The sequence below is a fragment of the Vombatus ursinus genome, unplaced genomic scaffold (genome assembly GCF_900497805.2).
Source record: "Vombatus ursinus unplaced genomic scaffold, bare-nosed wombat genome assembly UNPS02009205.1, whole genome shotgun sequence".
NCBI lineage: Eukaryota > Metazoa > Chordata > Mammalia > Diprotodontia > Vombatidae > Vombatus > Vombatus ursinus.
Window position 1 is genome coordinate 47384782 of NW_020948983.1, and position 16699 is coordinate 47401480.

Below are 16699 nucleotides of genomic sequence, written 5' to 3' on the forward strand. Positions count from 1 at the left end.
ATGGAAAAATACAATTTTTAATAAAATAGGATAATTGATATAGAATTGGAAAGAATGTTAGAGTTCTAGTCATTTTACAATGAGAAAGACACAGAGAAGTTAGTTATTCATACTGCTAAAGCTGTAACAGGGTATTAATACCTCGTTAGCACATTAATACCTCACTTATGAAAATCTTCTGACTATATCAAATGAGTTTGGGGCTGGGGATAAGACAGAGGGATAGTCTGTCCCATTTCTTGTTTTTTAAAATCTTCTAAATCATGTGTTTCCATGACAATGATTTCTTTTGGAATGATAACTTTGGAATTTGGAAATTATATGCAAACGTATAAAAAGGCTCATGAATATGGATAACACTGGAATTTTATAAATTCTAAAATAAAACCTGAAAGTTTTAAGAAAAAAATAACTTCTATATTATATAGTCTTCCCTATAAGAATGTAAACTACTTGAGCACTGTTTCATTTTTGCTTTTGCATCCCCTAACCCAATGTCCAGCTTACATTAGGTACAAAAGCTGCATGACCACTTATCCGGCATGTTAAAATGAGAATCGTTCTTTGGGAATGGGTGTGGCCAAGCTGGCCACTGAAGTTCTTCCCAACTCTGAAATTGAATAGTTCTTGTTCAGTGACATTCCCATTGAGATGTTCAAAAGAGGCATAGGAAGTCAGAGTGGTTAAAACAAACAAACAAAAAAAGAAGCCTGAAGATGACAGGACTCCGGCCAGGAGAAGCCAGAGAAGTACAGCAACACATTACTACTTTAATTACTCCAACCACTGTCTTTCAGAGGGAACAGTGAAGTTCAGTTAGTGAGCTGACAGTGAAGCCTGCAGAATGCTCTAAGCATCCAGAGGCATCATTAATCACGGTGTCTGGGCCTGGTGCTGGCCTTCTCTGCACCATGAAAGCACTACCCTCACAGACAAATACTGAGTCATTCCTATTGCCTCCAGTGTGGGAGCTACTCACAGTCGCTGAGACTGTTGTACCAACCATGCACTCACTGAATGCCTTTGCCTCTATCACTAACATTCTTCTTAGAGCTGGTTCTTTGATGAAATATCATAGGACTCACATTATAAGATCACAGTTCTAGACGTAGGAAGTATCTCAGAGGACATCTAACCTACAGTTTACAGATGGGGAAACTGTGGTTGAGAGAGGCTGATTTGCCCAGGTAGGTAAACATCAAAGGCGGGATTTGAACCCAAACACTCTGGTCATTGTACTATCTATGCTGCCTCAGCTTGAAGGAACTTTCTTGATTATCTAACCCTCTAGCCCCCTGCTCGCCCATATTTCACAGATGAAATCAGACAGATGGAGTGACTTATCCAAATTCATACAACTCATCCATGCAGAGTCAGAACGAGAACCCATTTCCCATATCTTCAATTCTCTTCCCACTACACCATGCTTATTTCCACCATGAAACGGTGTCAATCCCATTGAAAAGAGCAAAGAAAATTCCAGGTTTATTGTTCTTCAGAAAGTATCTGGGGTTCAGTGGGAGTAAGGGCCTGGGTAGAGCTTCTATGCATGGCTCTGAGTCATGCTTTAGTTCCAATTAAAAAGAAGGCAAATGGGCATTCTAGCTCACTGGAATCAACACAAAGGGTAGCCAGTCTGCCTTTGAAATGCCCTGCCTTTTTCTGTTTAATCTCCTTACATAGAGCTTGATTATAATAGGGGGCAAATAACTAAACAGACTATTGACTAGGGGAAAATTGTCTCTCCTCCCTCCTAACCCCTTTTAAAAAGGTTCTATGTGGGATGCCCACACCAAGTTGATAGAACTATTTCTTAGGAGGAGGGGAGGAGGATTTTTTTTTAGAGAGATAATATCACACCCTGTGATTTTGGAAATAGCATTAAAAACCTTGGACCTGGCACATTTTAGAGGATTTTTGGGCAATTTTCCAGCTGTATTTGTAGAAAAGAGAAGTGAGGAGGAGCATTGAGATAGCTATTAGAATTGAGAGATCCATTAAAAATGATAAAATTCCAGCAAACCCTAGAAGAGCAATATGGAAAGTCCCCAAGGATATTTAATGAGATTGGACTCCTAGGTATACCAGGAATGAGTTAAATCTGATGAAGAAAGCCAGAGGCTCATTGGAATATATACCCTATATGCTCTTTATATAAAAGGTGAAACTGAAAAAAAAAAACACCACCTTTGGCAGCTCTTAATTTTCCAGCTCCAAAATGATTATGCTATTATCTTCTCCTGCATTGAAAAAAAAAGTAAAGAGGCAGCTGGGAACACCTGCAGTCCATTTTGCCCCCTACCCTGCATTCTTGGCAGCAAACTGGTGAAGTGGGCAGCGTGCTAGGCCTGGAGTCAAGACTACCCGAGTTCAAATCCAGTCCTGAGATACTTACTATGTGACCCTGTACAAATCACTTAACTCTGTTTGCCTCAGTTTTCTCATCTGTAAAATGGAGATAATAGCACCTGCCTCCCAGGATTATTGTGAGAATCAAATGAGATAATAATTGTAAAGAACTTAGCACAGTCCATAGCCCAGAATAAGTATGATATAAATATTAGCTAATAATAACCATTGTTATTGTTATTGTTATTGTTAGTATATGCTGGTCTTTGAACTGTGGGATAGGAAAAGTTGGCTTGACTATTTCAGGGGCCATATCTTTCCTTTTTGTTGCCCTCCCTAGACATCCAGAATCCTCAGGTTGACTCCTAGCTTGCTAGGGTAGCCCCAGTGTGTTATTCTACCTATACCTGGTCTCCTGTGCTATCCAGGCATTTTCTGGCTTCCTTACCCCCATCCAAAGAGGATTATCCTCCATCCATCTCATTTCTTCAGAGTTCTGCTATGTGACTCTGTAGCTAATGAAAAAGACTGACTCCTGCTATGGAATGTGTTAATTAATTTATTCTAAAAATAGCGTAGAATAGTAGAAAGAACACTGGATTTGCAGTCAGAGAATTTCTTGTAGGTGACATAAACCGAAAATATTTGGGTAGATAATAATCTTTTTGCCCTTGACTACTCATGCATGAAGTGGATCATGAGAGAACAGTGTATTATAGCGAAAAGAGTTCTTGATTTAGAGTTAGAAGACAGGTTTGAATCCAGAACTCTCATTTAACCCCGTGACCCTGGACAAGTCACATAACTTCTTTTGGTCTCAGTTTTCTCCTTTATAAAATAAGGAGGTTGGATTAGATCACCTCTGACATTTGAAATTGGCACAGTGGAAAGCATCTTGGATCTGGAGTTGGGAGGACCTTAGATTGAATCCTAATTCACACTAGGTATCTGGCCCTAAGCAAGTCACTCAACCACTCTCACCCCTAGCTTCCTTGCTTTAAAATGAGGGAAATTATAGCAGCTACCTCATAGAGGTGTCAGAGCAAATGAAGTACTTTGAAAACCTTGAGGCACTACATAAATGCTAGTTATTATTATTATTATTATTATAACTCTTCCCACTCTAAATCTACAATCCTATGGCACTGGGAACCTAGTTTCAAATCCCGTTATTCTGTTATTTCAAATTCTGTTATTCACCTTCTGTGTGACCTTGGGCCAATTCAATGTCTAGTACCAGTATCTTTTGAGAAAGGAACTTAGTCAAGGTTGAATTGAATTACAGTCACTTTCACTTCTCTCTGGGCCTCAGTTTCCTTATCTATACAATCATGCAGTTGATCAAGACCAGAGCTGCTTAACTTGGGATCCATAGACCATGTGGATAGGTTTCATGTGCGTGGGAAGGGTCTGTGGACCTGGATGGGGAAAAAATTGTGTCTTTATTTTCACTAACCTCTAGCTGAAATACATCATTTCCTCCAGTTACTTAAAAACATTTTTCTGAGAAATACATAGGTTTCACCAGATTGCCAAAGGGGTTTGTGACCCCCAAAAGGTTAAGAACCCCAGAATTCAATGATTTCTATGTTTCTGTCTAACTATAAACCTTAAGTTCCTAAAGTATTAATGACCCAGTATGTTACCCTTCTCAGATAATGACTTAGCCTTCAGGGATGGGGAACCTGTGGCTTCAGGTTCCCCACCCCTGCGATAAGAGTGCTTTAAGCTTTATAAAGTATTTTTCTCATAACAACCCTGAGAGGGCTAGAGCATGAGTATTATCATTTCATAGATGAGAAAGCTGAGTCTCAGAGAGGTAAAATGCTTTGCACTTAGGAAATAATGACTAGATCTGAGACTAGGACTTGGGTCTCCTAACACCTACATGATCATGCTTCTACTTCACAAGGCTTTCATTCAATTAGTGGTTCTGTTTTAAAGGGGCCTGTCATATCCAAACCTCAAAGAGTTTGGCTGAATAAAAATTGATACTAACAATAAATAAATAAATAAATAAATAGATAGATAAATAAATAAATAAATACCACCTAATACATATCACCTACTATGTGCTAGGCATGTGACTTTAGCATAAGACGTATTTTAAGCATAAGACTTCAACTCATTTGGTCATCATAACATTCCTGGGAGGTAGGTGCTGTTATTATTATCCCCATTTAGCACTGGGCCTAGAGCGAAGAAGACTCCTCTTCATGAGTTCAAATCTCCTGTCAGACATTTCCTAGCCGTGTGACCCTGCGCAAGTCACTTCACCCTGTTTGCCTCAGCTTCCTCATCTGTAAAATAAGCTGGAGAAGGAAATGGCAAATCATTCCAGCATCCAAGAAAACCTCAAATGAGGTTCCAAGTCAGACATGCCTGAAAAATGAGAGAACAACAATTCTGACTGCAGGACCAACAATCTGACCAATGATCACTTAGCTGCTTCCCGTGACCTATTGCTCCCACTTCTGACAAACTAACCTTTCACCCAGCCAGAAAGAAACTTTGGAGTCAACAAAATGAAACACTGTGCCATAGAACATTGGCACAAATATGCCACCTTGTGTCCTTGCTTGGTATTGCATCTGATCTCTAGCAAAACTGGGATAAATAAATGAGACATCGGTATCTACTTTCATACCTTGTGAAATTCCCTTTTCTCTAAAAACAAAAACAAAACAAAACAAAAAAAACCCCACTTTTGGGTGTGACTGGCAAAGCTTTCAAAAGAAGATTTATGTGTGTCCTACATCATGAGGTTTAAAAAGTTTATTTAACTGTTAAATGCCTAACCTTAATTCAATTTAGAAAGTATAGGTTGAGTTTTTCTGTGTTTGTGGCACAAAAGAATGCTGCATCTGGAATAAAAAAAAATCTGGTCTTGAATTCTAGCTCTGCTGTTTATTTTCTGCATTACTTTGGGTATGTAGCTTAACATCTCTGGGATTCACTTTCCCCATGACCCTATGATCTGAGCAATGTTGATCACTATGGGATATTTAAAAGAAGTGTAAGGCATGATTCCCTGCCTTCGTGGAGTTTAAAATCTTGTTAGTACAATGGCTGCAACATAATAAATGCTTGTTGATTGATTGGTGAGACAAAACATACATAGGAAACAGATAATTATGTAAAGCACTGCAAACCTTAGAGTATTCAATTAGTGTTAGCTATTCATAATCATAATTATAATAAGCTCCGGATGGAACAAGGCTGAAGCCTGAATAGCTCTCAGTAAAACACATAGATGAAGCATCAGCTATAGTGGCCTTGCAAATATGCACAAACATCTGCCAGCCTATCAGTTTTTTTTACTACCTGAACTCCCCTTCCCTCTCCCACTCCATTATCTTTACTTGGTGTTTATAGACAGAAAAAGAAATAAAACCAACATTCAATTCTATTCATTTGATAAAAATCATTACTTACCCAGGGCAAGTGATTTTTGGTAAAACTGAATTATGGGTCCAAACCAAATGAGACCAGGATCCTACACATGGCTTATTAACAATCATTTGTGGGCTGCCTTTGGCCCAATAACAACAGCTGTTTGTCCAAACCTCCTGATTGACAGATCATAGACAATAGTGCTGGTGGATGGCTATTGAATGGGCTTAGGTGGTGTAGGCCCAATAGTTCTGGGAATACTGGTTCACTGTACTAGGCTGGCTATTGTGGGTTGTGTTGGAAAGGAGTAACTCCTAGGTGACAGTAACCTCTTGGCCAGACTCACCTCTCCCCCCTTCTCCACCCCCAGAGTGGAAGAATGCCAATCCTAGAGCACACAAAGAACCATGGAATCTTTGAGCTAATACAGCCCATGGCTCCTTATGAATTGTTAATGTAAATTCCAAAACAACAATGGCCCGAAGGCAGGTCAGACCCGGGTGCATTTCACAAACCCTGTCCTTGCAAAGCATAGCATTTACACGCTTGGAAAGCATGTGAAAATGGATAAGGACTTTGGGGATTCATGGAAAAATATACAGCACATTTCATTTTTTGTTAGAGAATTACAAAAGTTTCTTCTGAAGTATTTTAACCAATCACACTAATTTACACTGAGTGGTTGTGTGTGCAGCATGATGACCCTCCTCCCCTTCCAGGGGCTAGAGGAGGTGGAGATGTGTAGAACCTCATGTTTACCCATTAGAGACCAGGAAGAGACAGTCTATGATCTAGGATTGAATTGTGTGATTCAGACTATCAGGGCTATCGGAAAGCAGAGAAGGAAGAGATCAGTATGGGCTAGAATAGTTAGAGAAGGCTTCCTTGAAGGAGGTGGGGACTGAAATGGGCCTTAAAATATGAGCAGGATTTGAAATGGGGGAGGGAGGACCAGAAAGCAGGGCATGCCAGATAAGGCAGAACAGTGTGAAAAAAAGGTGTGGTGGTGGCTAAGGCTCACAGGTTTATATGGAGAGAGCTGGGAGGGACATCAGAGATCATTTTCCTCAACTTCTTCATTTTACAAATGAAGAAACAGAGGCCCAGAGACTTGACTGCAGTCACACAGGTAGTAAGCAGAACTGGAATTCGGACCTGGATCCTCAGATTCCAAAACTGGTACTTTTTAACTCTACAGAGGAATGTGAAGGAGCAGGTGTGGTTGGAGCAGAGAGCTTGGCTGCTTCTCAAGTTATGGAATATTTAGGATCGTAAGATCCTAAAAGCATAGAAGATCAAGGAATCATAGCTTTATCATTGGAGTGGACCTTAGAGGCCATTTAGTCCAACCCTCTCATTTTACAAATGGGGAAACTGAGGCCCAGAGATATGATGTGATTGACCCAAAGTCACATAGGTAGTTAAGTAGTAGAGTCAGGATTTGAACCCAGGTCCTCTGACTATAAATCTAACTCCTTTTTACTACTTCAATCACCAGGCAATAGTATTTAAGTGCCTTCTGTGTGCCAGGCACCATGCTAGGCACTGTGCAGATGGCAGTGAAGAAGCAGTTGTGGTTGGAGCAGAGGGTTTGGCTGCTTCCTAAACTATGGTGTACTTAAATAGGAAGATTGTTTTTCCCTAAAGATCTACCTCCAGATGCTGTCTCCCAAATCCCAATTTATGGATAGTGTTGTGTTGAAGAAAGAATTCTGGACTTTAAGAGATCTGGGTTGTTTCTAGTCCTGCCCCTGTTGTAACCACTGGCAAGACCCTCAACATCTGGGATTCGTTTTGCTTGCCCGTAAAATGAGGGCATTGGTCAGGTACCTTCTGGCTCTTAAGGTCAAAGATTCTAAGAGTAATGAGAGATAATACTGGACAGGTTGTGGCGGTGGGAGGGGAAGGGAGGATCAGAAAGAAATAATCCTGTCGTTGAGTCAAATAACTTCCTCTACTCTGCTCTCCCTTAAACCTGAGAAGGAAGATGCCACGGGCTTCATATCTTCGGGGCATGGTGCCCAATCTGAGGTAGGACTGATGAGGAACAGAGAATATTGAGAAGGTTCAAGATACAAGACAACAGGCTACATTTGCAGCCCAAGACTTCTGTTTGTCAGGAAAAACACAGGTGGCATATGTGGGGCTGGGCTTTATTGTAAACTGAGACCTTGGACTATGTGAACCTCTAAATGAATCTTTATTTATTAAAAGAGCCCAGGAATGCATCAGAACCAATGGCAGAACATCTCAGGGAAATGACTAAGGAGCACACTTTCCTAGACCAATTTAGTTTAAAAAACCATTTGTTCTTTTGCTTAATGATTCTATTATAAGTGTGCTGGGGAGAATGTGTGTATTGAATATATAATATAATATATTTATATAGCATATATACATACATTCCAAGAACACTTCATTTTTCTCCTGCCTTATGTTAATATTGCCATCACTCACAGCGAACAGGCATTTTTAAAAAATGACTAGTTTTCAGCACAGACACCAAGCTGAAGGGTATTGATTTGGTGATGGTTACCTATACCACAACCAGGGCTCAAATACCATTTGACAACAACTGGGTCTAGATTCCAAACCCTCTCTGCTCTATGTTCAATGTTTGTCCAAAGACAAACCACAGAACTGCTTCCACTATAGCTTAGATGGAATTATAGATGGATTATAGCTTGCTCTGTTTCCAAGGAAGGTAATATGCAACTTGTATGCACACAAAAGCTTAACACTCTGTGGAGAGACAGGACTGTCCATCAGCAAAAATGTGAGGTGCAGACACATACAGTCCTTTTTGCTTTCTCAACTCACAATTTCATGTCCCTAGGTTCTATGAGGTTCTCTCTCTCCTAGGTCAGAGGATCATGTAAGTTAGAGCTGGAAGGATTTAAAGGCTAATTAGAATCTCATTTACAGATGTGGAGACTAAGGCACAGAGAGTTGTCTGTTGTTGAGAGGATGAGCACATAGTAGATATTAAAGAATGCTTGTTCGCTTCACCCCCTTGCCTAAATGTTTTCATGCTACTCCCAGAATGCACATGGTCCACTGAAATGCCCCACCCAGGTTTGCTTTGTTCCAATGGTATCCCATACTCTGCATCTAATTCCTTCCCCATCAAGGCTGACCTAGTTTATTTCCAATTACCTCAGGATACTATACTCTGCTTTCCAAGGAGACAGCTATTTACTTGATATGGCATGAATAGCTTGTGATAGGCAAATGCCTTTCCTCTTTCAGAGGGATTTGAGTTTCATCAGGGTCTTAAGATGCCATCAATGCCTACTAGACTATAAGCTGCATGGCGGCATACTATTTAGCAAAGTGCCCTATACACCATGGAATAATTGTTAAATTCTATTAAATCAAATGACATAACCCAATGGACTCAGTTGCTAATATTAAGAATTTCTGGTACTGTGAGGAAATGATTTGGGTCAGGGAGGCCCTTTGCTGCCCTTATACTCATACCACGAAGGCTTCTTTCTACTCTTCAAACTATAAAGCCTGGCTCTGGGAAGCAAAGTTTGTTTTCAAGGACCACTGACTCCTGGGACTTAGTATATATGCAGCTGAGGTGAGAAGAGTTCTTTGCTGCCCTCCCCCCTCCTGGCTCAGTGGAAAGGAGAAATTGGATTTGATGTAAATGAGAAGTGAACTTCCTTTTCCCTTAGCTGTAAAATCAAGTTGAAAACCATGACAGGTTCCATTTGGGACTAGAAATGTTGATGGTTCACAGAAGAAGGATTTTTCTTATCTAACTGAAAGCAGGGATTGCAGGCAACCTTATTCTATCTGGTGATTTCTGGCCCCATTTTGCTGATTTCAGGTTTTGGATTAAGTCTTAGTTTACCTTGGTGTTTAAGAGCAAGATCAGCCTTATGAATAGGCATGAGGTGGTCTGAGGGGCATTATAGGCTCCTCAGCCTCTAAACACTTCTTCTTTGGGTTCTGCCTGAATTCTGAAATCCTCTCACTCACTATTTCTATGAATTAAAACATTTAAAACCCTGATGAAATGCAAATATTATCAGGGAAGAAAAAGCATTAAATCATACTTAACAATTACTATATTAGTGGTAACATGAGGCAGTGTGATAAAGAGCTGTAACTAGTAACTTTTGCACATGTGGTAAGGAGTACCAAATCTGCACTCAGAGTAATTTTTAAAGAGAAATTCAGTTGTGGGGATTGTAAGGAGAGTACCACAGGACACAAGGCCCCAAGGTAGTGAGAAAAGGAGGGAAGACCCCGGGAGGGAGCTTCTGCAGGCAATTGTAGGTAGAGAGTATTGTGGGGGCAGGGCCAAGGAATTTCTGTGAGCTTCCAACCTTAACTAACTATTCATGCTAATCAGGTGTTAAACCTGGGTGTTTCTACAAAAGGAGTCCAAATATTGTCCAGGAAAAGCCCTGATGACTCTATTCCAGTTAGCTCTGGTGAGATACAGTAGAAAGACTCCTGAATTTAGAGCCAGAAGACCTGGCTTTGAATCCTGGTTCTACCACTTCTTAGTCAGTTGGCCTTGAACAAGTAATCAGTTAACCTTTCAGGGCCTCAATATCCTCATCTGTAAAACCAGGAGGATTGGGGTAACTAGATGGCACAGTGATAGAGCACTGGCCCTGTAGTCAGGAGGACCTGTGTTCAAAGCTGGCCTCAGACACATGATACTCACTAGCTGTGTGACCCTGGGCAAGTCACTTAACCCGGATTGCCTCGCAAAAAACAAACAAACAAAAAAAACCAACCAGGAGGATGGATTAGCTAAACTGCAAGGGTCCCTTTGTAAGCAGTTTCCCAGTCTAGGGCAGATTGATTGGCACCTGTTTTGACTCCTAAGGACACACAGGGAGTCCAGCTTGTGGTGCAAATAACAAATTATGTCGACTGAGGAGGGCTTCATCTTTGACATTTTCAGGGCCTCTTGCATACTCTGGGACCACTTTCTGGAAAATACGGCAACTCAAAACGACAAGTTCAGGGGACCCCTTAACATCTTTTAGTATTAACATTCTGTGATTTAGATTATCACTAGTTGGGAACAGAGGCCTGAGGAAAAAACAGTGACTTCTCTGGAGATTGCTAATTCCATGAAATGTATTTCTAGGCAGAAGTTAAAATAACATTTGTTAACAGATGCACAGTTTCTGAATCTCTTCTACTCTATACCCTAAGTGTTGAAGAATAATAGAAGTGCCTATTTTGACTCCAGCAATAAAGCAAACAGGAAACAATGTCATGCAATGGAGAAAGTGCTGGAGAAATGGGTCTCTGACTTCTGTTTCTGGGTTCTTTCCCCTACTAGTTGTCTGATTGTAAGCAAGTCACTTAGTAACTTTCCGACCCTGGGCTTTAGCTTCCTCTTTGTAATTTGAAAAGGCTGGTCTAAATGGCCTCTAAGTTCCCTTCTAGTGATAATAGTTTACAATTAAATACAGTCTGACAAACAACTGTATATCACTATCCAGAAAGCCCTGAGGAAATGAGACGTAGAATAAATAACTTACTTTGCGAGGTTAGGGTCTGTCAGGAAAGATCTGGCACCTGGCTTACTGCCTGGGGAAGTAGGCTAGGCTTCTAGCTAGAATGCAAAGCCCTCGGTCACCTGTGGCAGCTTTAGGGTTTAGGGCCCCTTGGATAATAGAAAAAAGGAGGGGATATAGGAAAGGTGATAAAGGAATGCTTGACAGGTATTTACTACCTTTTTGTTTTTTAACCCATTCCCTGCCTCATTCATCAGGACTTATCTGGCTGGGGAGCTCTTTCATACCGCATGTACAAACAAATTATTCCATGTACGGGGCAGCTGGGTGGTTCAGTAAATAAAGCATCATCAGGCTTGGAATCAGGAAGACCTGAGTTCAAGTCCAACCTCAGACGCTTACTCATTGTGTGACCCTGGGATTTACTTGGCCCTGTTTGCCTCAGTTTCCTGATCTGTAAAATGAGCTTGAGAAGAAAATGGCAAACCACTCCAGCATCTTTGCCAAGAAAACCCCAAATAGGGTCACAAAGAGTAGGACGTGGTTGCCACAAGTCAACAACAAAATTCCATGTATAATCTTTGATTGTATGTTTGCTGCAGTCATTTATGGAGTGTGGAATGAAATGATTTTTCTTACGTAAAGTTACAAACGCTATAGGCATGCTCAGCGAAGTGCTGCCATTCGAGGACATAGCCTTTATTTTAAATGACCTGAAAGGAATTAAAAAGTTGGAAGAACTACGGAGATCATATGGTCTAAGCCACACTTAAACTGGAATCATTTCTACAAAATCCCAGGATAGAATTTTAGAACTAGGAGTCACATGAGAGAGTATCAAGTCTGTTTCCCTGAGCGTTAACCAGTGAACCATAGGTAGATAAGGCAGCTAGGTGGCCCAACGCACAGAGTGCTGGACCTGAAATCAGGAAAACCTGAGTTCAAATCCTGCCTCAGACGTTTACTAGCTGCGTGACCCTAGATGAATCACTTAATCTGCTTGCCTTATTTTCCTCTTCTGCAAAGTTGAGATAATCATAACACTTACAAAAGCACTATATAAATGCTAGCCATTATTATTATTGTATGTGGCAGAATTCACCTGGAAGGAGCTGAGTAAGTACCTACCATATACATGGCATTTCAGTAAAACGTGAACATTTTACACATTGGTATATTTATCTATATGAACTATGTGTATCTTACAGAGCATTTGTTTAATGCCCCTTTTATGTGTGTGAACTGCATTCCTTTTTGTCTTAGTATATGAATTGTATCCCTGTTTAGACTATGAGTTCCATGAGAACAGGAACTATGCTGTAATCTTTGTAGCTTTTCTGGTGCTTAACACAATGCTTGTTAATACATAATAACTTGATATGTACATATCTAGTACATAATAAATGTAGAGAGAACAGTGATTTTTGGTTCTGGAATAGCTTCTACTTTATCTCTCCAGTTTTGCTAAGAAAAGCACTGAGATGACTTAAATGTCCCTGAAACCACTGACTAAAGGCATGATGAGAGTGAAAAAGAATTTCCTTACCCCAGCCCAAATAGTAGGTAAGCCTAGGGAGTGATTCCTGAGACAAAAAGAAAAGAGTCTGAAAGATAAATCTGATGCAAGGTTTTTTTGATGGTTGGCTGAGTGCAGTTAGAAATTCAACTCATAAAAGAATTGATAATCCTGAACTTTTGTGCTAGATGCTAAAAAAAACAAAACAAACCAAAAACACCTCAAAACCAGTCAACTAACAAATAGCAATAATAACAATAACAACAAAAAATCCAAAACATTTTCCCACTGCCCTGTGGAGAAGAGGCTACATAGTAGGTATAATTTATTAGGAAATGAGCAAATGGCAGTAGTGTGGCAGAGATGAAACAGTAGAGATTCTGTAATGGCAATACAATGGAACCTAGTAGGTCAGACTTGAAATGTGGTCAAGAAAAATTAGCCCAGAAAATGATACCATTATATCAGAATAAATAGCTTTAGAGGAAAAGATAGGTTCTGCTCAGGAAGCAGTCATAGGAGTATGCCTTTCTCAGCAACATGAATTCCTCATTCTTGTTCCCTTTTCTACCCATGATGTGAATCTCTGGGAGAATTTGCCCCTACAAATATGGGGGGAAGTGCTTCTTTGTTGCTTACTTTGCTATCCTAAATGCTTTTTGCTTTGAATTAATGTGTCTTATGTTTTGGTCTAGCAAAGGAGAAACATAAGTGGAGGCTAATGAGTTGTAGTTTCGAATAGATGCATGAACCGACGGTAGCTTTCAGGGGTTTGTGGATGAGGAGAACCTAGGCCACATGCTTGCTGGATTGCGGAACTGAAACAAATCTATTATGAAAACAGATGGATTCATCTGTAAGGAAAATGACTGTTGACTTTTAAGGCACATAATTTAAAGAAATACATGCTATCCCGTGGTGAGCATGGGCTGCTCTCTGCCCTTCCTGAACTCATTCTACCCTATATTGCTTTGTTCCTTTGCTTAGGCTGTACCTATGCTTAGAAGTCCTCCAGCTCTCTCCTTCACTGGCTGGGTTCCTAGCTAACCTCTAGGGCTTAGCCCCAGTACTACCTTCCCTGGGAGACCTTTCCCAACCCTCTCAGGTATTAGTGGCTTTTCTCTCAGATCTCGCATAGCACTTTGTTTTGTAGTACACCTATATAGTTATATAATATTGAGTATCATAGTAATTCATTTTTGTGTCCTCTCCTCCCTACTAGGCTATAAACTTCTCAGGGGTAGGGATTATGTCTTTCTTAACCATTGTATATGTTCCTTAGGACTTAGAAGGGGGCTTTATACACAAAATTAGTACTAAATAAATCTTTGTTGAATTGAATTCAACATCAGCTCCAAAACATTTTTGAGAAATGTGTATTATAGACTGACTCATAAGCAAATAATGTTTTTCCTTTTCATTCTATACCTCATGCAGGTAAATGAGTGTCTAAATAAACTTTGCCGCTCACATCACATAACCTTGAAATGATTACATGCCTCAGTAGTTTCATTTCAGGTTTATTTTTCTAGTGCCTCAGTAACATTTTCTTTTGTTTTCCCGTGGCATTTCAAAATATGCTTATGCTGACACATATTTTATCAAAACCCTCTACTCTTTACTTGTATGTATTGGAGAGCAGGCATCAATCAATCTGGGCTCAGGAGTTCTTATTTTTAATGGGCCAGCAAAATTGTACAAGATAAGCACAGTATTAATCATAATGGTAATGGGATAACCTGGAACTCTTTTCAGGAGTAAGGAAATAAATTCTGGGCTAACCTTCCAACAGCTCATTGAATTGATCACCCTAGTGGCAGAATGCAAAGTGATTACAGGTTAGCACTCAGCAAGTACAAATTGCCAATTAAGAGGAAAACACCAGGACTACATCAAAACAATCAAGATAATTAATTAGCAAGATCCACATTGGCATACACAGTCAAAGCCTTGGGTAGACTGTCAAAGTAATTTCTGCTAGATTCTGGTATGTTGCCATCAACAAGATCCCTATTGCACTAAGATCCAATAAACCTGGATTCAGTTCCAAAGCTGTACTATCCTGCTGTGTGACCTTGTGCAAATAACTTATTCTTCCTTGTGGCTCAGTTTTCCTCTCTGTTCAATGGGCTTAATAATTTCTGTTCCTGCCTACTTCAAAGGTGGTGAGAATCAATAATGGAGGTGAAAGCTTTTTGAAAGTATAAAATGATCTACAAATGTTGGACTTATTATCCTTAGTTCCCTCATTGTATGCTGAGTCAGAATCCAGAGCACCTTGCCTATCAACTTAGAAATAGCCCCTTTGGTTTAGGAGAGGGGCACAAAAGATAAGGGGCAAATGGGTATAGTGATTTCTACCTGTTCTGTAGAGAAGGGAGAATTTCAATTGGTTCTAGTGTTTTTTTTTTTAATTATCGCATTTAAAGAGGGAAAGGGGGAGCACGTCCTCTTTCAGACTCTAGAGATTCCTGGTCCTTGCTGGAAAAGACATTATTTTAGTTAATATCCTTCTGTGCTATTCTTACTTGCTCTCCCTACCCCTTGTTCACATATGGCTAACTGGTCTTGAACACTCCCTGCCCCATCCAAATGAGAGGTAGTTACTCAGACAGGTAGAATAAGGGTTAGGAGGATTTTGCTGCCAAAAAGGAAGCCCACAAAGTATATGCTGTGATTGGTTTCAAGTGGTTGAGTTCAAACTCAACCTCCTTTACTGGGATTGTCAGTGAAGCTATAATTTTATGGTATAAGAAAGACAACAAGTTGCAGAATGGATCCCAAAGGGAATGCCACTGGTCAAAGTTAAAATGTCCGGTCTGGGGCAGAAAATCAATGCCTACTGATTTGAAATCCAATAAAGGAAAGTATATATAGAAGCCAGGATTGCCTACTGTGATTTACAGCCATGGTGGCCACCCGTATCATTATAACCTTACCATGATATTTGTAGAGGTAAGAGGCATGCTAGGCAGGCTGGCCCGAGGGGCCTGCTCCCTTCTTCTCCATTGAATAACAGCAAAGTTTGCTCTGAATGAATATAATCTAAGAAACTTGATTCTGAAAAGAAAAAAATACAAACCAAATGTCCCCTAGGTACCCTCAAATTCAACGTATACTAAATGGAACTTATTATCTTTTCCCTAGAAAGTGCCTTTCCTTCCAGCTTCCTTGTTTTTGTTAATGGTAGCCCTGTTCTCCTAGTAACCCAGTTATCCTGAGGCCTGAAACCTTAGAATCATCTTTTGATTCCTTTCTCTCCCTCACTTACCACATCTAGTTGCTGAGTCCTATAGATTCTCTCTCTGTAATATCAAATTACACCTCTCCTCTTCATTCCTATTGCCACAAATCCAGTTCAGACCCTCATTATTTCTCCCCAGACTATTATAATAGCCTACAAATGAGTTTTCTAGACTGTCCCCACCCCAATCCATTCTATAGACCACTTCCAGATTAATCTTCTTAACATACAGCTCTAGTTACATCCTCTTACTCACTGCCGAGAAAAATGGTCAATAGATGTGATGTACTGGAAAGGGCAGAAGTCTTGGTCCCAGATTTGCTTTGGGCAGACATCCCTCGACATGTCTGCTCCTCAGTTTCTTTGTCTATTAAAATGAATGTATTAGACTAGATTATCTCAAAGTATCTTTTAGCGCTAACATTCTATGATCATGACATTATAATTCTGAGACCCCATTGTCTACCAAATGAAGTTTGAACTCATATTTTGGCATTCCAGGCTCCAGCCTAGCTTTCCAATCTACTCTCAAATGATCCTGCTAAATTGAATTATTCTCTATTCTAGTTGTGTGGTGTTTTCCTGATTCTGTTTTTGCTTATGCTATTCCATGTCTGGAATACTTTGAAGATCTCTCTTCAAAAGTCTTGTGGTGCTTTTTTTTTTTAACCACTTCTGTGCTCCTCTCAACTTCAGACTCAT

At 40.1% G+C, this 16699-nt stretch overlaps 1 protein-coding gene across 1 annotated transcript in view; it reads right to left on the reverse strand.

The window, feature by feature from the left end:
- TRPM1 (transient receptor potential cation channel subfamily M member 1) overlaps positions 1 to 16699 on the reverse strand; it is a 167339-nt gene that overhangs the window by 85455 nt on the left and 65185 nt on the right. The gene's annotated exons all lie outside the window — the stretch shown is intronic.